General features: G+C 46.6%; 1 long non-coding RNA gene and 1 pseudogene across 1 annotated transcript in view; one reads left to right on the forward strand and one right to left on the reverse strand.

Moving 5' to 3' along the window:
- Nucleotides 1-201: 201 nt before the first annotated feature.
- The window catches only part of LOC144134925 (uncharacterized), a 44,634-nt gene continuing 20,767 nt past the window's right edge, over nucleotides 202-24,068 (forward strand). Inside the window, exons 1-2 of the long non-coding RNA XR_013315302.1 lie at nucleotides 202-334; nucleotides 17,345-17,396. This is a non-coding gene — a long non-coding RNA (uncharacterized LOC144134925). The remainder of the gene's footprint in view (nucleotides 335-17,344; nucleotides 17,397-24,068) is intronic.
- On the reverse strand, nucleotides 1,830-5,803 carry LOC144133640 (uncharacterized; annotated as a pseudogene).

Consider the following 24,068-nt stretch of genomic DNA (forward strand, 5'->3'; position numbering starts at 1 on the left):
CATCTCTGCTCAGCCCCGCCTCTTTATCTATTGTATTCCGTTCAGCTTCTGGCATGATATATTGGTTACAACGCTCATGAGTGAAAGCATGTTTGTTAGTACAGAGACTGGTGAAAGTGGCATCTCTGACTGATGAAGACATTGCAAGTAGAATGCGTTCTGACGAACGCTCTTTTCTGCAATGTTCTGGTCACAGGCAGTATAAAAGCTATACTGCACCCAACATAGAGATACTCTTTTTAACATTTGCCTGCCAGCGCCACGCTTTCCTGCCTGTAAGGATGAGATGCGCAATGTTCTTCATTGCTTTAGGAGTCCTTTTTATCCCTGTTGAGTAAGTGCTCCACCTTTCACCTCCACTAAACCACATATTGACCATTTCACAATGTCAAATGTGAATAGAGTTCGATAAATTGCAATTCAGAAAGCGGAAAATTGGGTTCCGCCAATGACAAAGCTCTTCTTCACGCAGCTTTACTCGGTAGAATTTTACCCGCTTATCTGTAAATTGCTCGCCGCTCTTCATTTCAGGTCGGTTTGCTTTTATTCCCAGGTATTTTACCTCAAAATGGCCTGCCCAACATTGTCGAGGTCCTAAAGGATCTAGAAAAAAAATGTGGTTTATGCTCTTTATTTGTTTTATTTTCCGCGTCCTTCCAATTTAGGCCAATATAGCAGCTTTCCTGGCAGCTCAATTTCGTCTAGCAGAAGAGTCAATATTTTTACCAGGGATGTTTTGTTTACGTAGCTCTACCATGGTTATTTGCTTGTAGCGCCTGGACGGCATTATTGCAGGAGAATATATAGAGTGTACACGTTGTGAATATTGTCCAAAGCATTGTATACAAAAGAATATATATTTATATATATATATATATATATATATATATATATATATATATATATATATATATATATATATATATATATATATATATATATATACAGGAAGCCAACGGTCACCGAAACCAAGGTGCATAGGGGAATGTTTCTATTTTTTTTAAATTGGTTGTGCAATCCATTGCTTTAAAGAAAATTACTTAAAAAGCAGCAGAAAAAACCAACCGTCGGTGGGATCCAAACTCATGACGTCCGAACATCGCGTCCGGTGCTCTACCAACTAAGCTACGGCGACGGCGGTCCAATCTGCTGCTATCGTTGGTATTTATGTTTTGGGTGTAAGCGAAACATGAGTGTGTTCACTAGCGCCACCTTCGTCCATAGCGGCAGACGTAGCACAATCTGTAATACGGCGAGTGTGACGTAGAACGTCATCTAACGGCGAGGGCAGAAACTGTGCGGGAACGCTCTTATGCTACCTATGACATCAAGACTGCCAGAACCGAGATCCTCGTTAAGCTATTAGCAGACAAGGCAAAATGAAATGAGGGGCTCGTTCGACAAACATATCAAGGAAGCCAACAGTCACCGAAACCAAGGTGCATAGGGGAATGCTTCTATCTCTTTTTATTCTGTTGTGCCAGTCTATTCGTTTAGAGAAAATTATTTAAAACGCAGCAGAAAAACAACCATGCTGTCGGTGGTATCCGAACCCACCTTTCGGTGACTGTTGGCTTCCTTCACATGTTTGTCAAACGAGCCCCTCATTTCATTTTGCCTTGTCTGCTAATAGCTTAACGAGGGTCTCGGTTCTGGAAATTTTGATGCCAAAGGTAGCATAAAAGGGTTCTTGCAGTAACGGAACGCAGCCGGTGGGTAGTGGCAGAAGAAAATGTTTATTGCTGGGTGTTACTGTCTTCATAAATAGAGCAAAGGTGACATCACTGGTCATGATAAGCGGCACGTGTGAAACAGTCTTTGCTCCTGCTCTACATCAGCCGGCGCTCTTGATAACATATCGCGCGTACTTTATAATACCACATCCCTTCCCCGTAAGCTGAAATGCGTGAGACGATCTGGTGGCTTCCGTAGGCAAGTCGAGCGACGTGGTGGTTGTCGATCTTTGGCTTGAGAGTGTACTTCCCCTGCCTCCGTACCTTGATGATTTTCTGGCTGCTCGGGGCTACGTTGAGCTTCGTCGTGGGTCTGTACTGGGACCGGCTTGCTAGGTGACGACCCCACGTCGAGCCGAGGCCTGAGTTGGTCCACGTGGCGCCGCTGCAATCCCTCCATTGTTTCCAGAATAACCATGCGTGCTCCCGTCGTGGAGACTACAGTCGCAGGCATCCATTTCCGATCAGATCAAAACTCCCGACCATACAGGCTTTCCCGGTAAAAAACCGCGTAGGTGATTTTGTCGCTACTGGAACAGGTTCACCGCAATCATTTTCTGTGACCTTGATGTTCCTGAGTGTAAATGTCAGCCTGGTTCGGGGACAGAAACCCAACAGCAGTTCCGCTGGCGATTTCCCTCCTTCCAAAGCTGTCGTTCTATAACCGAATAAAAACTTTATTAGTCGTTCTTTAAATGTAGCTGCTGAATTCTTTCGAATCCTGTCCTTTACCATCCGCACGGCCCGCTCCGCCAATTAGTTTGACTGAGGATGGCATGGGGCTGTTCGGACGTGTTTCACTTGGCTTCTCTGCAAGAAACTAGACATGGTGGCACTTGCAAGCCGTGGTCCGTTATCCGATACCAAGCAGTATGGTAGGCCAAACCATACTAAAATCCCCTGAAGTACTTGAATGGTGGTCTCCGCTGCGGTGGTCATCAAAGGCATGGCCTCCATCCACTTTGTCTCGGTGTCAACCAAAACCAAAATTTGGTAGACATTGATGGGGCCTGCAAAATCTATATGAAGTATATACCATGGTTTGTTGCTCGCCGGCCATGGAGACGGAACTTCAGCAGCCGGCATGGACCAGCTTTGAATACAATGAGGGCAACATTGAACCAACACTTCGATGTCCATATCTAGTCCTGGATACCAAAATAACGCTCGAGCTGTGCGCTTCATGCCTGTGATACCGGGGTGACTGTCGTGCAGTTCCTTTAGCATGCATCGCTGCGCCGCCTCAGGCAACACTACTCGATGGCCCCAGTATACCAGATCGTGGCTGACGGCGAGCTTTTTACGTCGAGAAAAGTACGGCATCAGGTGTTGCTGTGCTGCTGATAAGTGCCGTGGCCAGCCGCGTGGGATCCACTCCCTGATCTGCTGAAGTGTATCGTCCGAGCGGCTTAGGTCCGCTAGTTGCCGAGAGGAAAGGGCGATAAAATTTAGGCCCCGCGTGTAAAGCACGTATTCCATGGGTCCATGCTCTTTTCGCTCACCCAAGCCCGGCAAAGGTAGGCTACTGAGCGCTTCTGCGTTAGCATTTAGGTGTCCTGGGGGGTACTCTAGGTCATAATGGTAAGACGACAGTAGCTGCGTCCACCTTTGGATTCTTCCCGCGGTCATGTGCGGAATTGGCCGCTCCGGGTGAAACAGCCCGCTCAGTGGCTTGTGATCCTTCACTAGAGTGAAATTGTTCGCCAACAAGTAATTTCGAAACTTGGTAACGCCGAACACCAGAGCCTACGCTTCTCTTTTCAGTTGCGAATAATTCCGCTCAGCCGGTGTCAGAGCTTCGAACGGAACGATATGGGGTGGTGAATGTTCCCGATTCGATGTGAAAACACCGCGCCGACCCCCACTGGCGAAGCATCGCATTCAGGCCGCAACGGCTTTTCGGGCTCGCAGTGGACGGGAAGTTCCGCTTCCCCCATAGCGCACTTGGCTGCCTGAAAGACTTTTTCGTGCTCGGCTGTCCATTGCCATCGTGCTAATTTCGCCCACAGCCTATAGAGTGGAGCCAACGTTGTTGCAAGGTTCGGCAAAAACTTGACGTAATATGTAATCAATCCCAAAAACGATGTGAGCTGGCTCACCGTCCCTGGTCATGATGCGGCGGTGATGGCTTCCATATTCTGAGGGGCGTGTAAGCCAGTTGCATCGACCTTGTGGCCCAAGAACCTAACTTGCTTCTCGCGGAACCTGCATTTCTCAAGGTTCAACTTGAGTCCGTTGTCGCACAATCGCTCGAAGACCTGCCGGAGAGTTGAGTCGTCGTTCTCCTTTTCAGCAATAATGATGTCGTCCAAGTACACCTTGACGCGAGGAAGACCTTGCAGAACGGATTCGAGGTGGCGCTGGAACAAAGCTGGAGCCAATGCAATGCCGAAAGCGAGGCGCTTGTATACAAACAACCCTGTGTGTGTTCAACACGGCCATTTTTCGTACTTCGTCGTCCAGTGGAAGTTGATTGCACGCGGGTCGTAAATCTAAAGTAGTGAACACCTCCCCACCGTACAGAGATGCGAAGATGTCCTCAATTTTTGGAAACGGATGTTACTCCAGATGTGTCGCCGAATTCACGGTTAACTGCAAGTAGTCTCCGCACAGCCTAATAACCCCGTTTCTCTTCAGTACAGGCACGACGGGCGTAGCCCACTCGGAAACCACCCCTGGTGAAAGCACACATTTCATGACTGGGCGGTCGATTTCTGCAGACACCTTTTCTCGAAGCGCGTATGCAACCGGTCGAGCCTTGAGGAAGCGTGGTAGAGCGGAATCTTTTTATGTAGTTTCACGGGTGGCCCCTTACAACAACCGAAACTCTGCTCTAAAACTTCTATAAATTCTATCAAAAGTTTCGCTGTCGTGGCGTCACCATGTATGACGTACGTTCTGCGACGCGCATTCTTCTAGTAGTGCCATGCCAGCCCTTCGGAAGGCTTGGATAGTGTTCTGGCAGCACAAAAGACGCCAGTTGCCATCCGCTATAACCAGCGAGCTGTCCACTTGCGTGCTACCGCATTCTACTTTCATGGCTACTTGGCCAAGGACCGACAGCGGCCCCAGGAAGCACGTCAGGCGTAGTGAAGTGTTCTCCAGTGGCGGCCACCATTCACGGTTATTCTCGAATACCCTTCTTGTAATGACGCTTATAGTGGACCATGTATCTACCAGCATGCGCAGGTTCCGGCCTTCTCAGATGAAATTCCTTTCAAATGGCCGTGCGGACTCGTTCCTGTCGTAGCTGTGAGCCTCGAAAGCGTAGAGCGTTTCCTCGCCACTTCCGTCACTGCCGTCTAGCTCCTTCACCGCGTAAGTTCCTGAGGGGTTAGCGCGACCGCTGGAACACATCCTTGCCAGGTGACCCTTCCGGCCGCACTTGTGACACGTCGCTTCTTATGTCTGCACGCTTCCGAAGCATGGTGCGAGCCACACCTTCCGCACTGAGTGGACTCTGCCATGGATCCATGCCCACGTACGAACTTCTGCGGATTCCTCCTGTGCTTCTGTACGAACTTGGCAGCACCGTTGCAGTTGAAGCTCTTCTCTTGCATTGCCCGGACATTCGTTTCTGCGGCTTCCGCTGCTAGGGCAAACGCTGCTGCCTCTTGCAGGCTTAACTCCTGTTGCGACAACATGTGTCGTTGAGCTTGTTCTTCACGGATTCCGGAGACAATCCGATTTCGCAGCATGCGGTCCAAAAACTTCTCGAAACTGCAGTCCTTTGCGAGACGCCTCAGGTCGGTGATACGGTCCCGCAGCTTTTCGCCTTCCGCTTGGTTCCGTGTAAAGAAAGCGTAGCTTGCTGCAATCTCATTGGCTTGTGGGTCGAAGTGGTTGTCCAGGTGCTGTAGGACGACTTCGTAGCTCAAGCTGTTCAGCGATTCCGACTGGCACTGGCCTTGAAGCACGCGAACCACGTTGTCGCTCAGGGCCGACACCAGGAGCGCACGCTTTTTTCCCGGATCTGGGATGCCGTGGCCCTCAAAAAAGGCCTCCAAACGAACACGGTAACTGCTCCAGCTACCGGTCGTATCAGCGAATTCGGGTGGCCTGGCTGTCATCGTGCAGCTATCCCATCCTCGTCGCCACTGAAGTAACGGAACGTAGCCGGTGGGTAGTGGCAGAAGAGAGAACGTTTATTGCTGGATGTTGCTGGCTTTATAAAGACAGCAAAGGTCACATGACTGCCCATGAGAAGCGGCACGTCTGAAACAGTCTTTGCACCTGCTATACATCAGCCTGAGCGCTTGATAACATATCGTACGTACTTGATAATACAGTTCTCACACCGTTTCCGCTCTCGCCGTTAGATGACGTTCTATGTAACACACGCATTATATTTAAGCCAATTGGTTGGCGCAAAAAATTTTTTAAAAAGATCGAAACATTCTCCTAAGCGCCTTGGTTTCGGTCGGTGACTGTTAGCTTCCATCATATGTTTGTCAAACAAGCCCCTCATTTCATTTTGGCTTATATATAGCAGGCACTATTATATATATATATATATATATATATATATATATATATATATATATATATATATATATATATATATATATATATATATATATATATATAATAGTGCCTGCACTTCACTGCACTGTTGCCTCTACGCGCGCAAGCGGAATCAGGTAGAAGTTTTTCAATTAAACTAAATTCCAACAGTATCGAAAAGCGGACAAATATCCGTGCGAGCGTTGCTCAATAAAACCTTTATTCGTTTTTCTTAATGTCTCCTCCCAAATTCTTATAAAAAGCCTGCAAAAATCTGCGAACACTACCTTCTGTTTTTTTTTATTAAACACTTTAGCACAATGACAAAATTACTGATATGAGTATTCGAGAGATGTATAAATACAGTGTTGATTTTATGGCGCCAAGTCCACCAATATTTAAAATTATATTTTATACCACAATTAGCGCATACGAAAACGACACGCTGAAAGTCGTTCGCTGAAGGGCTGTGAGCAAATGTATTATTTTTCAAGTGCCTTGTAAATAGGCTTGACCACAATGTTTGATCTTACTGCAGTGGCTTTGCTCGTGTTATAACTTTTTTGTTGGTTTGGGGCGGGATGCTCACCGAGTTTTTGCCGCGTGTGGTGGCGCTATGGCAAACATAAGTTTTCATCGTTTCTATGGGCCTACATTGTTCGCAGTCACAGTTGTGAAAGGTTACTTCATTTCACTTCGGTCAATCACGAGATAGAAAAGTTATTCCTCTCGTAGTTGATCCTTTGTCTCGTGAACAGTCGACAGCGTTCTTTGCTGATAAGAGACCCCGAACACTTATTCAAATGGACCCCAGTATTACAACTGGTACATAAGCATATGCAGCATATGATTTATTCGCTCCCCCCTTTTTTCCTTTTCCGAAGGAACCGAGGCAGCCTCCGCAGCGTTTAGTATGACCCGCAAAGTGCTCATGGCGGCCAATCAGTACTTAGTATTTTATATTTCTTCAATTTACCGCTGTGTCCAGAACAGCAAACCTGCACCTTTTCTTTGAGGGGCAAGAAGTATAACTCTTCACCGACACCAGTATTCTGTTGCTTTGCGGGACTACTACCACGGCTTGCATGCTGAAAGCTACACAGAGTTCGAGCATATATTTTCGCCTGCTGTAAAACCACAGCGTTTGTGAATAGCGCCACTACGTGAGAAGTTTTGGTTAACAATTACTTTTACCGCTTTAAGTGCGTGATCGCTTTTTTAAGGAAACCTGTAATATAACTTCGTTGAAGAGGAAAAGACGAGAGTCTGCGATGCTCATACCGACTCGTGCCGAGATTGCGGCACGGTTGACACAATGGACAATCCTGTCCACTGTGCCTCTACTTTCTCTCTTTGCTTCTCGTGATCCATAAATTGTCCATCCCGTGCCTCTCTGTTCTGCTGCCTTTTTGTTTATACATTCAGCACTAAGATCTAACCTTGCAACAGCCCTCTGATTTATCTTTGCCTTGGAACAAACTTCTTCTCGTACTCATAGAGCTGCATTCCCAAAAGTAACTCCTCAGCAATTATTTCTTTCGAAATACGTCTCTGTACTTTATACCTGTGGCACCCACATAATGCTCCATGCTTTATTTCAGCGGCACCTCTTCGCGCTTCCTGCCTAGAAACATGTTGGTGCATTCCTGTGTAATTTTTGTCTTATTTATATTCAGAGACCATTGTATTAGCCCTGCGAGGTATTATGCGATGACATCGTAATTTGAGCTCGATTTCATTAGTATCGTTCAATATTGTCACGGACGCCGTAGGACGTTCAATCCCTGGCAGAACTGTACCTGGCGAGCACACTGCGCAGACCGTAGCCGGCAGGGCCTAGCACCGAGCCGAAGAAGACGAAGTCCGGCGCGCGACAAAGGTCGAAGACAGACCGCACGGGGGAGCCGGTATCGTGATGGCTAAACTAAGTGCGGTATTGCCCCTCCCCTCTGGAAAGGCATCGACTCGATGCCTGACAGTGAGGGGGAGCCACGTGTTGGTGTTAACAGAATCCCAGGCACCGAACGTGGTGAGAGTTGTCCTAGCGGGCATGGTATGGCTTGAGTCTTGCGACGTGCACAATTTCGGATGTCGGCGGGCGTCTGGAAGAACGAACACTCCCTTGTGGGCGCACCTCATACGTAACGTCGCTGAGTGGGCGGAGTACCTCGTAGGGGCCGAAGTAACGGCGCAAAAGCTTCTCGGAGCGACCGCGCAGACGGATGGGGCTCCAAACCCACACTTTATCGCCAGGCTGGAAAATGACTTAGTGGTGACGGAGGTTATAGCGGTGAGCATCGACTTCTTGCCGCACGCAGGTTCGTTGCCGAGCCAGCCGGCGGGCAGCCTCTGCATGGCGAACGAATGCATCAGCGTCGGCAACGGATGGGCGGGCAATATCGGGCAACAACATCGTGTCCAACATAGTCACTACTTCACGACCGTGTACCAAACGAAATGGCGTGAACCCCGTCGTCTCTTGAAGGGCAGTATTGTAGGCAAACGTGACGTACGGAAGGATTTCGTCCCAGTTCTTATGGTCGTCGTCGATGTACATAGAAATCATATCAGCGATAGTCTTATTGAGGCGCTCGGTTAGGCCGTTGGTTTGAGGATGGTAAGCTGAGGTCTTACGATGACTTGTGCCACTGAGCCGCATAACTTCCTGAGTAAGCGTGGACGTGAACGGTGTACCTCGGTCAGTTAAAACAACATAAGGGGCGCATGGCGGAGGACTATGCTGATGATGAAAAAGTCAGCAATTTCAGCAGCAGTGGCGCGGGGAAGGGCTTTCGTCTCACAATACCGGGTGAGGTAGTCGGTGGCAACCACAATATACCGGTTACCCAATTTTGACGTGGGAAATGGGCCCAGTAAGTTTATGCCGACTTGGTGGAAAGGAATTCTCGGCGGAGCAATGGGTTGGAGCAAGCCAGCCGTCTTGAAAGGTGGTTTCTTCCGACGTTGACACTTGCGGCAAGTACGTACATAACGCTTGACAGTCGCAGAAAGCCTGGGCCAGTAATAACGGTGACGAACTCGTGCCATCGTTCGAGAAAACCCGAGGAGCCCGGAAGGAAGCTCGTCGTGGCATGCCTGCAAAACGTCAGTGCGGAGCGCCGTTGGAACCACGAGCAGGTAACCAGAGTCCGTCGGGGCGTAATTTCGTTTGTAGAGGACGCCATCTCGCAAGCAAAACGACGACAAGCCACGCGCGAATAGACGAGGCGGTAACGAGGCGGTACCCTCAAGATAATCGATGAGTGGCCGCAATTCCGTGCCGTCCCTCTGGTGTTGAGCGAGGTCGGACGTTTTCAGAGCACCAATAAAGAGGGGGTCATCTTCGAGGTCATCAGAGCTGGACGGGATAGGAGCACGGGACAAGCAGTCTGAATCGCTGTGTTTGTTGCCCGACTTGTAGACAACTGTTACATCAAATTCTTGCAAGCGAAGACTCCAACGAGCTAGCCGGCCCGAGGGGTCTTTAAGATTCGCGAGCCAGCACAGTGAGTGGTGGTCACTCACGACCCGAAACGGGCGACCATACAAGTAGGGCCGGAACTTCGTTATCGCCCACACAACAGCTAGGCACTCCTTTTCAGTGGTTGAGTAATTGGCCTCGGACCGAGACAGCGTGCGGCTGCCGTAAGCAATCACACGCTCAACACCATCTTGCCACTGGACGAGGACTGCACCGAGGCCAATGTTGCTGGCATCGGTGTGAAGTTCGGTATCCGCTTCCTCGTCAAAATGGGCAAGAATGGGCGTTGTTTGTAGGCGTTTGCGGAGCTTTTCGAAGGCGTCCTGCTGTTCCTGTGCCCAGACGAAAGGCTGATCGTCTTTTGTCAGCCGTGTGAGAGGCTCAGCCAGCTTGAAGTCTTGCACGAAGCGTCGGTAATATGCGCAGAGGCCAAGAAACCGGCGCACAGCTCGCTTATCAGTGGGAGTCGGGAACGCAGCTACAGCAGCCGTCTTGTCGGGGTCGGGGCTGACACCCTCAGGTGTCACAACATGGCCCAAAAACTTAAGCCGTTGGTACGCGAAGTGGCATTTTTCGGGTTTTAGAGATAGACCGGCTGATCGGATGGCCGTCAATACTGCACTCAAGCGTTTGAGATGTTCTTCGTAGGTCGCAGCGAAAATAACCACATCATCAAGATTGACGAGACACGACTGCCATTTCAGGCCAACCAGGACAGTGTCCATCATTCTTTGAAAGGTGGCAGGAGCGGTACACAGGCCAAAGGGGAGCACCTTGAACTCGTACAAACCGTCAGGCGTTATGAACGCGGTCTTTTCACGGTCACGTTCATCGACTTCGATCTGCCAGTACCCACTGCGTAGATCAAGAGAGGAAAAGTATCGGGCATGACGCAGGCGATCGAACGAGTCATCAATTCGGGGCAACGGATAAACGTCCTTTTTAGTAATCTTGTTGAGGCGACGATAGTCGACGCAGAATCGTAGGGTGCCATCCTTCTTGGCGACCAGCACAACGGGCGAAGCCCACGGGCTTGTTGACGGCTGGATAACCTCGTCGCGGAGCATTTCCTCAACCTGCCTCCGACCCCACGCCGCGACGACCTTTCGACGCCCAGAGACGCCTTCTTCGCTTGACGCCTCAATTGGACAATCTGAACGACCCTTAAGTCCGACGACTTTTCGACGAACGGAGACGCCTCCGCTTGAAGCCCCAACCCGACCGCGAGAACGATCCCCTAGTCCGACCTCCCTCACCCAGCGTTTTTCTGACGGTGACCAAGCTTCAGCTGAAATCTCGGTCATCGTTGATGGCCGCCGCGTGACTGCTCTCGTAGATACCGGCGCCGATGTCTCCGTCATGAGTCGTGGTCTGACGCTTGTCCTGAAGAAAGTACTGACACCTTGGCCTGGAACACACATCCGGACAGCTGGAGGCCATCTCTTGACACCGCTTGGCGTCTGCACCGCTAGAATGGAGATTCGTGGTGTCACCTTCACTGCCTGCTTCGCTGTGTTGGCTCATTGCTCGAAGGACCTCATCCTCGGGTTAGATTTTCTTCGGGAACACGGTGCGATAATCAACCTCCGCGAACTTGTCGTGACGTTCTCACCTCATTGTGCCATAGCCGACAGCAGCGAGCCCGACAGGCCTGTTTTTCGCGTGTTTGATGACAATGTCACGCTACCACCACGCTCCAGTTTGTTTATTACGGTGGAATGCTCCAACCCACGCACTCCTCACGGGGTTGTGGAAGGTAACCTGTCGTTACTGCTGAGTCAACAAGTCTGCGTTGCGCGGGGTGTTCCTTCCCTCCGCGGACTGCGAACGCAGCTTTTTGTTACGAACTTTAGCGCCGAATACCACCACTTGCCGCAAGCAACCGCCATGAAAGATGATTTACGTGTTCTGAATTTAAGGCCTCGAACATTTCCTTCGTTTCCAAAAATATCCACAATTGAGTGTAGATCTTTTTTCCCCGATCAGCTAAGTGCACAAAATTTGTCTATATACAAAAAAACACTGGAAAATATTGGCAGGCGTTGCGACGGTTCCTAATGACGACGTGCGTTAGCAGATTGCACTTTCAGGATGATGCTTTACCGTGGGATGCATTTCCCTTTTTCCACGTTCAATTGCCTGAAAATTGCTCTAATTAATTTCGCTCTACCTGGGCTGGCTCTTCTCCTCACATAGAGCGTCGTATTGAATCATCCGACACCACTCGCTCGCTGACGAGATACGCTGACAGGCTCCCGCTTTCGGCGCTGCATTCTCTCTTGCTGCTCCCTGGAGGGCGTCGCTGCGCCCGCCTCTCCGCGAACGCCAATGCAGATTTAGCTTCCCGCCTTTCGTACGGAGGTGGTTCGCACTCACGGCTCGAGCTCGCCTAAGTGTAGCCTCCAGAGGCTTCACTTCGCGGCCACGCATTGTCGCACGCCGGCACGTTACGCTACTGGTACTCGTATTGTTCAAAAAGAGAAGAAGCTGCAAATGCAAAGTGAACTGAACTCGGCGTATGAAAAAGTTGTGTGGTTGAAGAACACCGCCTTTAAAATTCACCGACTGTCTTACCTTTCAGCAAACGCGATTCGCATTCGGCAGCACTTTCTCACTACTTCCAGAAATGCCACGAAACGGATAGTGTTAAATTACTTATCACATGAAAGGAAACTTAACGTTCTCAAAATGTCTGCACGTGAACTGCAGACATCCAGATAAAAACAGTTACGGTTTACAGGACATGTTTTCCTTCCAATCACGTGTTGTTCTGTACATGGGTGAGGGTGCAGGTGGAAGCAGGCAGAGGAGGGGAACTCGTAATGCTGGCGTACTCGGATCTCCCATGTGGCACAGAGATAAATCGGGAGTAGGTTATTGAACTGGATTTTTTCCATTTCGGTTCGAGTGCAAGTTCATTTCCAGGTTCAGCTCCACAGGACATTCCGCTCCGGTTCGAATTGGTGCACATGAGTTCAAACGAGTTCAGGGCCAATAAACATTTTGAATCTAGATAGGTTTTTAACCGTCCATTCTTATGCATTGTTACCTATTTCTTTATGCCGTAAGTACACGGACTCAAAAAGACGAACTATATCTTACGCAAGACGTTTTTAGTACAAAGAGTTCAATTTTGTGTCCGCTGGAAAAATGTGAAAATTTGCAGCGACAATCACAAAATGAAATAAACTCAAAATTTTGGCCGTGTATCGTGTTCCTCGCCGATTTTAAAGTTTAGCAGCAGGTTTTTTATTATTTTTTAATTTTTTGTGCCTTGCGTTACCTACCTTCATGAAAAAATCTTTCGAAAACAACTGCGTTCAGAGAAGACATTTGCCAGCCTAATATTTAATAATGTAAAACAGGAAATAAACGCTGGAACAATCAGGCGGGCCTGAGACACTAGAAGGGTGCGTTTTTTCTGGAAACAGACGAGAGTACTTTTCCTTAGCCTGAGAACAGTTTTTGGTAATGTGGCGAATTTCGTAGCCTTTCCTGACCACCGTTTGAGCTGACAAAACATAAAAAGGCTTATACAGAAAAAACACTAACGAAGAGTAGTAGATAGATTTGGAATACACATACGAGTTTCATATAATTTAAACTTCAGCCAGTCCGAACAGAAATTCGCAGACCATTGGCAAAAATAACTGAAGTCGACTATGTATATGAAAATAGTTTCATCTCAGCCGGATGGTATAAAACGAATAGTGGGTGAGTTTTATCTGTGCACAAGAATTAGCCATTCTCAAAATCACTGCCGTGTTACTAAATATGTCTCCCACTGAACCTCGGATTATATGTATGCCACTTATCCAACTTTGGCTAAAAATACCTAAATAAGCATAGGTGTAATGTCAAACAGCGTAAACAACTAAAAATGGCTTTATTCTGCTCTAAACAAAGAAGCAAGGAAACCAGAGAAATACACAGATTTGTACGGGTGTAAGAGAAGGGAGACTGTAGGGACATTGCGCTTCGGGAAACTTTCTGCCTTGTATATGCGGTACTTCCTGACCGAAACATTGCAGGAAGCATGGAAATAGGCTAACATCATACTATTGCATTGCAAAGGGGTTGGTCATCATCATCATCCGCCTGACTACACCCACTGCAGGGCAAGGGCCTCTAAATGTTTCGCCAATTAACCCTGTCCTTCGCCAGCCGCATCCACCCTATGCCTTCAAACTTCTTACCCTCATCCGCCCACCTAACCATCTGCCGCTTCCTGCTACGCTTACTTTCTCTTAGAATCCACTCCGTTACCCTCAAGTTTCCTCTTCAATTCGACTAGGATGTCATTTGTCATTAACCCACGTTTCTTCCCTCAGCCACTCTGCCCGCTTCCGGTCTCTTAACGTTACACCTATCATTTTTCTTTCCATGGCTGGCTGCGTTGTTCTTGACTTAAGCTGAACTCTTTTCATTAGCCTCCACGTTTCTATCCCGTAGGTGAGTACCAGTAAATTACAGCTGTTGTACACTTTTCTCTTGAGGGATACTTGGACACTGCCATTCATGATCTGAGGGAACCTGCCATGTGCGCTTCACCCCATTCTTATCCTTCTAGTTATTTCCCTCTCATCATCCTGATCAGCTGTCAATACCTGCCCCGAGCAGACGTATTTCTTTACCACTTGCAGCATCTCGCGACCATTTGTGAACTGCTGTTCTCTTGCTAGACTGTTGAACATTACTTTCGTTTCCTGCATGTTAATTTTAAGATTCACCTTACTGTTCTGCTTGTCTAACTCATCGATCATGCTTTGCAATTGATCTCCAGAGTGACTCATCAAGGCAATGTCATCAGCGAATAGCAGATTAATTAGGTATTCTTCATTAACTCTTATTCCTAGCTGTCCCCTATTTTGGCCTCTGAATACCTCCTGTAAACAGGCGGTGAATAGCATTGGTGAGATCGTGTCTCCCTGCTTGACGCCGCTCTTTATTGGAATTATGTTGCTGAAGTTATGGAGTACCATCGTAGCTTTGCAGTTTCTATAGGCATCGTTCAGTACTTTCACATAAGGATCTTCTACGCCCTTTATTACGCAATGCCTGCACGACTGATAAGGTTTCCACTTAGTCGAATGCGTTCTTGTAATCAGTACCATCCGTTCTCTTTTCTCCGCATCCCAGAAAAACATTCTCGTCTATGATCAGTTTGTCATAGACAAAGATTTGCCTTAGCGCCTTTGGCTTTTTCTACAGCTGTGCTGTCCCGCAAAAAAATACGCACCTCATGAATTCGCTCTTAGAAGTCATTTGACAAAGAGTACGATGGGCCTTTTAGTTTGTGGGCTACGCCTAAGATGGACGTCTTTTCCCTTTGACCAAGAAATATGACTACAATCTGCAGTGATTTGTTCTCTGATTTGCGCCCAAGACTGTGAAATTGTTCAAAATTTATATACTCTCTTTCATACCTCAGGTGCAACGCTGTGAAAGGTACAGAAATAGTCCGGACGGGAAAATAATGGGAGGCGTGTGACTCCGCGCTTGTCCTGTGCCCTAGTGGTCGATGGCACGAGGAAGCGACAGCGTGTTGTCAGCAATAACAATGCATTTAATCAAGATCATGACAAATGTGCCATGTGGTAAGCCTACAGGCAAAACATTTACTATGCTTCGCTGGTCACATATAACGCACTACTTTTTGTCGCCGATGCAATCAGCGCAAACAAGAGCGCTAGCTTCGACAGCGTTGCACCAGATATTTGAAACGGGGTACAGTTGTTATAGCTAACTTTTGGGTCATTACATCTTCTCTCAGCTTTCTTTTAAGATCCTCAGATGTTTGATTTCAACCTCTTCAATCCCATAGAATGATCTAGATTTTTGTTATGGGTTCGGTTTTACAAATTGTCTACTTTATCCGACTATCGAAATCTGAGAGTTCTTCGATTGAGCTTACTTTCCTTTCTAGCGTACCAAAGCTTGATAATTGTAGCTCAATGGCATCTGTTATGTTAATGAGGGGTGTTATTTTATTTTTGATTTCATTTTTTGAGGTGAACATTCCTTCTAAAGTTTCCTGATTTTTTTTGTCAATCGAGCAGTTCTGACACCAACTCTTTTTCAGTGGCGGCCGGGTTTGTCTCGATGCCGCCCGAAAGCATTATGTTAGTAGGGAAAGAGACTACATGCACCAAAATGTATCAACACAAAGTGAGCACGGGAGCAGCAACAAAAACCGGTCATCTCTACGACAGCAATGAACGGTAATGTTCTTACTGACCTGTAGAACAAGGCAGAAATGCGTGACGAACACGTTGTCGACATTGCTGCTGGCCTACCTACTGCTGAACATCGTCGATGCACTCTCGTTTATAAAGAACTGCTGGGCCACATGATGCGACGTAACCGTTGTCGAGGTAGCGCCATGTGCAGTCACTTGCGTAACATAAGGAGCTTCGGCGATCGGACATCTGGCACGAGCCGAAGTTTTTTTTCGGATAGCCTACCTCCATTGATGCGCAGGCTCCGATCCATGGTTGATCTCTTTGAAGCATGAGCTTGCAGATCCTGTCCACGCGTGCAGCCTTTGGGTCGCAGTAACTCAGCGCAAGTGTCTGCTCACAAGGATCATAATAACCTGTAGAACAAGGCAAAAATGCGAGCTGAACATGCTGCCGATATCACTTTTCGCCTGCCCACTAAGCAATAAATTCAGACGCGGCTTGTTCATACCAACCAGCATGTGTCGCCCGTGTCTCCTGCCGCACAGGCCTAACACAAAAGAATTATAGCCTGGTCTCGCAAGCCATGGCAGGCTGCTCATAAATACTAGCAAGCTTATATGAGGCTTATGCATTGCGTTGTGCTCAAAAATAGCAGGGAAGAGCCTTAAGCACTGCACTTGCCTTTTTGGATGTTAGAGTGTAGGGTTAAACATCCCAATGTTACAGGTAGACCTTGAGTAATAACGCAGTGGAGGGTTCCGGTTAAATTTCGATAGCATGGTATTCTTTAACTTGCGCTTAAAATGTGCAGCGCATGTTTTTCTTTCAATAAGCAAGTGAAATGTGTATTTCATACCTTTTTGTGCCTACCTGTTCTGAGTTCAGCAAACTGAACTACAAGCGTTTGCACGCGCCGAAGCGTCTATTTCTTTTTCGCTCGTCTGGGTTACCCGAAGAGGATTTGGAACACAAGAATCAATCACGAAACGTCAGTCTCAAAGGAAAATTTGACAATAGCCTCTCATGGTGGCTTACCTCACCCACATTCTGGATAAACATCATACCGTGTTCAGCTGCAGCCAAAAGCCAGCCATTTTACCGAATGACCTTGCTATAAAGCGCATAATGCTATATTTTTCTCTCATTCTTTAAACCACACGAATAAGGGGTGCTGTGTGCTGCACATAGAAATGAGCCGTTTGGTAACAAGTATGTTGACGTCTCAGCTGCCACAAGTTTTGATCGCTTGCACGATATATGTAGGTATTCTGACAGGTTTGTTCAGGTATGTGGAACAAAATAAATAATTGACGTCACTGACGCTTTGAAACGCTATGTTATCTAGCAACTAATAACAACATTGATTCCTTTCTTTTAGAAACGCAGCCATTTTGAAACGCTATGTTATCTAGCAACTAATAACAAACTTGATGCCTTTCTTTTAGAAACGCCGCCACCTTGGGCTCAAGAAGACCTTTCAATACTTGTGCCGAGCGGGTAAGCGCATTATTCTGTGTTAGTCGCATCTATTAGAACGGCAAGGAACATTTGAATGTATTTGGTTGCTTGCGAAATCACCATCATAAGGTGCTACAGTGGCCATGTTGATAGCATGATTATTATTAAGAAGCAAACCATCGCCAGAGAAGTGATACACCGGTGTGTTTGCTTAGTGACGCCAAAGGTGCGAAAGAGGTTGATTTACACTTTGTCCCTGAAGATCACTGCAGTGTAGGTCAATTAGCGAACGCAATCACGTAACTACTAACAAAATATTAGCAACGTCATTCAAACACTTTGGGCGGTGAGATCCGGAGGGCAGGCAATGAACAAGACGGGCAGCCACACGACTGTTAGTACGCATCGGTTGCTGCATTTAATTCTGGTGGCTGAAGTCCACTGAGACTCTTGAGTTGGCTAGGAATGTTTCTTGGAAATGCTGTATAGGCCGGCTGGGCAAACTCGCGTCTTGGCATGCAACTGCCCACGAGGGGAAGACGATTAACAATGAATTGGAATAGAGGAAAAATGGAAAGAGATCATAAAGTTGCACTACCCACCACGCAAAGCAAAGCGCAAAGTTTGACGACAGAGCAGAACAGTGGGTCTAAAAATTAAAATGAAGAAAGCGTAAGTAATTCTCAATAGTCTATCAAGACAATCGCAGTTCAGGATTGGTATCGAGGTACTGAAAGTTGTAAAGGGATGCATCTACTTAGGGCAGGTAATGACGGCTAATCCTGATCATGGGAGGAAAATAATTAGGATTATAAGAATGGGGTCGGCGCATATGACGGGTTCTCTTAGATCATGGATGGTAGTTTACCCATATTCCTGAACAGCAAAGTATACAGCAGCTGTATCTTACCGGCACTCACCTACGGGGCAGAAACATGGAGGCTAAAGAAAAGGGTTCAGCTTAAGTTAAGGACAATGCATCGAGGTATGAAACAAATTGATAGGTGTGACGTCAAGAAACCGGAAGTAGGTAGAGTGAGTCAGGGGCCAAACACGACTTAATTGCATCCTAGTCGAAATCAAGAGGAATAAATGGGCTTTGGCAGGGCGTGTAATGCGAATGTAAGATAACCGCTGGTCCTTAAGGGTAACGGAGTGGATTCCAAGTGAAGGCAAGCGTAGCAGGAGGTGGCAGAAAGTTAGGCGGGCGGATGAAATTAAGAAGTTTGCGGAAATAGGTGGCTGCAGGTGGCAGAAAAGACAGGATTAATTTAATGTGCAATGGGAATGGTCTTTGCCCTGCAGTGGGCGTAGTCAGGCTGATGATGATGATGATCAGCCACTTACTTATCTTGGGTTCAGGTCGTAGTGCGGTCATGAACGTGATCGTAGAAGAAATCGCATCTCTTGCGATCGCGGCATATATTAGGTTCTAGGCCGGGTTAACAAAAATTTTGCAAATTATCCTTTTTGGTTTTGTGGGCTTGGAAGTCTTTTTCATATGTCGAAACGTAGTTGCACTCATGGGCTTTGAAATTTAGAACCGCTAGACCTTTAAAGGTTAACTACAAAAGAAACGCTCAATAAGAATGGACAACTTTAAACTATTTTTGAGTGAAAAAATTGTGAAAGTGGTTCTTATCGAAACATTCATTTCCAGAAGAGAAGTTGAGGAAATATTGTCACTCGGTGGTGACGGGAGTCCAGGCAGTGAGGAAGGCAGAGAAAAGTGCTTCTAAGCATAAATTCTTATTGGGCTGTATTGTACCCACGAAGAACAGAATGCCTCAGCGGTGATGAACGCGACAAGCGTGCCCGGCGGTCGTCGAACAGAATGCCCGCCGCTCTCAGCCGTGCTCAATTAAAAGCTGACGGCGAACTGTTAACATACGTTGCGCAAAGCAACAGCAACAACGTGGAACAACATAGAAATGAGTCCGTATGGGTGCGATTAATCGAAGTAAATGTGATCGCGTCTAGCGTCACTAGCCTGCGCGGCGCAAAGGAAACATGTCCGCTCCCGCCGTCGAAGGATTGAGAAGGTTGGAGTAAATTCTACTCCTTTCCGCCGGAGAGGCCATAGCCTTGAGCGTGCTGAGTGACGTCCTCCTTACTTTACATGCCGGCGCGGCGTCAAATAAAACATGTCCTCTCCCGCCTTCAAAGGATCGAGAAGGTTTGAGTAAATTCTACCCATTTCCGCCGGAGAGGCCGTACCTTTAGCGTTCAAAGTAATGTCCTGTCCACTTCACTACCCTGCGCGACGCCAAAGGAAACATGTCTGCGCACGCCGTCGAAGGATCAAGAAGGTTTGAGTAAATTCTACCCATTTCCGCCGGAGAGGCCGTACCTTTAGCGTTCAAAGTGATGTCCTGTCCACTTCACTACTCTGCGCGACGCCAAAGGAAACATGTCTGCGCACGCCGTCGAAGGATCAAGAAGGTTGGAGTAAATTCTACTCCTTTCCGCCGGAGAAGCCCTAGCCTTCAGGGTCCAGAGTGATGTCATCTTCACTTCAATGGCCGGCGCGGCATTAAAAGAAACATGCCAGCTTCCTGTGTCAAAGGATTGAGAAGGTTGGATTAATCTAGTCATTGCCGACGGAGAGGGCGCCGCCATGAGCGTGCTTAGTGATGCCTTCTCCACTTCGGTCGCGAGCCGGTGGCGGTGCGTACCTATAGTATATGAATGGCGTTGACCGCTGCCTGGCACCTTGAGCCGCCATTATGGCTTCAGAGAAGCGCGCCCGCTCGACTTTCGGGTCAACGCCGCTTGCCCACCCTCTGACCAGCGAGGCAGCGGGAGCCAATCTGCGGGACGGCTCTGTCGTGTTCCTCAGGTCGTCGGACTGTCGCAGTGCTCGGTGAACAAATTTTGTTTTGTTCGCTTGCCTTTATCCTGTGTTAGTGCAATTTAGGCTCAAAGCTTTTGTTGTATTCTAGCCTCTCCAAAATGTTATTTTGCACGCGTTGCATTGTATTGTTGATCACTTTATATGCCCTCACTCGGGTGATTGTAAATTTATTGATTTATTATTTCTAAGATACTGCCAGCCTTATTTCAGGCCTTAGGCAGGAGTGGAAAATAAGATAGAAACTACATTACACAGCACAAAAAGCACTGCAAAACATTTTAGCACAGTTTTCACGTAAAAAAGTAAAAAGAAATGTAGGCACATGAATGCTAATTGTAGACCACCGTTGTGGTAGGGAAAATCACAACAAATAAATAAAACAGGTTATACTTCATCTGTTTCCAATAAAAGATTTACATACCTATGTTTTTCTTTGCTCGCTGCAGAATGACTCGGCCGATCGACTTTCCACTGTGTTTGGAGACAGGAAGTTCCAATCTCGGACCGTTCGTGGGAAATATGAATATTTGAAACCATCGGTTTTACTAGTATATTCCTTTAATTTTTTTGAGTGATGCGATCGCGTTGGGCGTCTAGTGACTGGTTAAATGTACTTATTCTTTTCTACTCCTACTTTGGCATGGTACAGTAAATACATGATCTTCAACCTTTCCCGATAGCGTCTGATTCGTAGCGGGTCTAAGCCAGCCTGTTTAACAAGTATGCTTGGTGAAGTGCGCCAGCTATAGGAACTGAATATAAATCTTACCGACTTTCTTTGGATGCTCTCCAACTTATTGATATTATGCTGGGTCCATGGATCCCATACAATACAGAAATATTCAAGGATTGGTCTAATGTAGGTTTTATACGCTAGAAGTTTTATTTCTTGTGTTGACTGTCGCAAACATCTCCTCAGATATCCCAGTTTCTGCATGGACTTTTTTGTGATGTAGGTTACGTGTTCATTCCATCTGAGGTCGGATGTTAGAATTACACCTAAGTATTTGTAACTTAGTACAGAAGAGAGAACCTGTCCATTGATGCAGTATTTAAAGGGTAATGGTTGCCGTTTTCTGGTGACTGTCATTGCTACTGTTTTCTTTGTATTTATCTTCATTTGCCATGTCAAGCACCATGATTCGATAGCGGTAAGTGAAGACTTTAATATGGCCTGGTCTCTTGGGCTGTTAACTTCATTATAAAGGATGCAGTCTGCAAACAACCTGATTTTCCCCGGTATATTCGTTACTATGTCGTTAATAAAGATAAGAAAAAATAACGGGCCGAGAACAGATCCCTGTGGGATGCCGGAACGAACAAGTGCCGGGCTTGAACACATTCCATCAATGAACACGCTTTGTTTCCTTGATGAAAGATATGCCTCCATCCATTGTAGCAGTGAGTCATTTTTAATATCGGTTTTAATTTTAGAAGCAACTCTGTATCGTGTCTTTGCTGCATAAACTTTGTTTTGTTTGTGAACCCTTGGCTCGCACCCATTTTCTGGCTTGGAAACTGCTAAAGCTGGGCACCCCCCCCCCCCCCTTTGCAACTTGGTAAAAGATTTCTGGCTAAACTTGTCACTCTGAATCGAGGACATCTCCTTCGAGAGCGACACCACTAACCTCACACACTCTAAGGGTGCCTTGCAGAGCAGGCATACGTGCGCAAAATGAGTGACAGACACCGGAACAAAAAAACAGATGCGGTATGCAGCATAGAAATTTCTTGTCATAACCTATTGCGAGAAAGTCAAAGCAGAATGAAGTGAAGTAGAAGTAGTTCCAAGTGCTGCACTGGTCCCCAAGCGCAACAAACCAAGGCAGCTGCATTTTTACTCGGCAGAGTATATAGCTCGTTCGGTCGAAAAGCCATAGGCCTAATAGTAGCTGGCGCGACGTGTCGGTAATAATGGGGGGCTGCGAAAAAAATGTGCATCATGGTTAGTTCTAGTGATTTATGATTTATTGGTGTGGATAGGTGATTACGATTTAATTAAATCATTGTATTTAATTGATCAATTAAGGTACTGTGCATTGAGCCACTAAGGTAGCAGCTCGAGATGGCTGAGCTGGCCCAATTTCGTGGCGAGTTAAGAAAGGAGATGCGAGAATTCAAAGCTAAGATAGAACGAGATTTAAGGACTGAAATACGGGAACTGAAGACAAGCCTATCGTTTCTAAGTGATCAAAATGACACTTTGCTGTCAGAGAACAAGGCACTCAAAGAGCTTTTAAAAGGCAAAACTAGAAATTGAATGCCAAGAACTGAAAAAAGTTACAAACTTGCAAGAGCAGGGGATCACGGCGTCCGAGCAGTATTCTAGTGTCTGTAACCTAGAACTAAAAGGCATACCTCAACAACAGGATGAGCATCTTCCTAAGATCCTTCACGACATTGGGAAACTTCTGCATGTGCCCATTGCTGATGATGACATTGAAATTTGTCACTGCGTGCGAACAAAGAATTCAGATGCTGTGCCGAATATTGTCAAATCCCGGCACCGCTCCAAGCGTGATGCAGTGCTACAGAAGGCGAAAAAGATGCGCATTTCGACAGACGATCTTGGCCACTCCCCCGGCGCCCCTGTTTTTATCAATGAACATTTTTGCCCGGCAGTTAAGCATTTACTTGGAATGGCCATATCAAAAAAGAAGGAGCATAAGTGGAGCTTTGTTTGGATCAAAAACGGAAAGGTGCTTGCAAAGAACGATGAGTCATCTGATGTCTTTCATATCGGACAAACACAGGACCTTGATAAGATTGTTTAAATGGAAATGGCGGTGCCCCCATCTGATGTAAATCCCGTTGTTCGTTCCCACAAAGAAATCAGGCTGAGATGCTTTCACCTTAATATCTGTTCCGCAAGACATAAAGAAGAAGAATTGGCTACTTTTTCAAATGAATTTTCCTTTGACTTCGACGTGCTCATGTTAACAGAAACAAGGTATACATCAAAGGAAGAAGTATACAAACCCCCATGTTATCAAAGCTTTTTCCTGAACCGCTCACACAAAATTGGTGGTGGTGTGGCAGTTCTGGCGAAATATGGACTGGGCTTCGAACTGATCGCAGAGCTCAGCATTTTCAATGCAGATGTTGAGTGTCTAACTTTGAAATTTCGTAGTTACATGTGCTGTGTAATTTACCGGCCTCCTGATTCTAATTTAAATATTTTCTTCGTTTTCCTTGACAATATCCTGGAATCCGTGAACAAAAACAGGTTCAAAGTTATTCTTGCAGGAGATTTTAACATCGATATTCTTAAACCCTCGCCTGCTCGAACAGAGTTATTTTCGATCCTAGAATCAAATGCATTCACCGTTTTTACAGAAACTCCGACCCGTGTCACCGTCCGCACAGAAACTTTAATCGATTTATTTATCTCGAATATTGACGCAAGCCATGTGCATTCGGGTGTCCTTTGTAGTGATATCAGTGACCAGTTTCCTATTTACATGCTCATAGAAGACACTCATAAAGTAGCGCACGACGAACCTTCATTTACCATACAGAATTTTACACCCCTTACACTTGATGCATTTCTAACGAGCATAGCAAACATCAGCTGGGATGATGTGTACTACTCTGAGGACGTGGATGCAGCCTACGAGTCGTTCATTTCTATATTTAGAATGATTTATAAACAACATTTCGAAGAAAAGACTGTCAGGACAAAGGGAAAAAATCGCAAGCCCTGGATTATTAAAACGCATCTAAAGATGATAAAGATGAAAACAAAGCTTTTTAAAAAATTTCTGAGTAATAAATCTTTGAGTTACATGGCGAACTATAAGCAATATCGAAATAAGGTGAATGCTGTTTTAAATGTCGGGAAAACAGCATTCTTGCAT

The sequence above is a fragment of the Amblyomma americanum genome, chromosome 5 (genome assembly GCF_052857255.1).
Source record: "Amblyomma americanum isolate KBUSLIRL-KWMA chromosome 5, ASM5285725v1, whole genome shotgun sequence".
Taxonomy (NCBI): domain Eukaryota; kingdom Metazoa; phylum Arthropoda; class Arachnida; order Ixodida; family Ixodidae; genus Amblyomma; species Amblyomma americanum.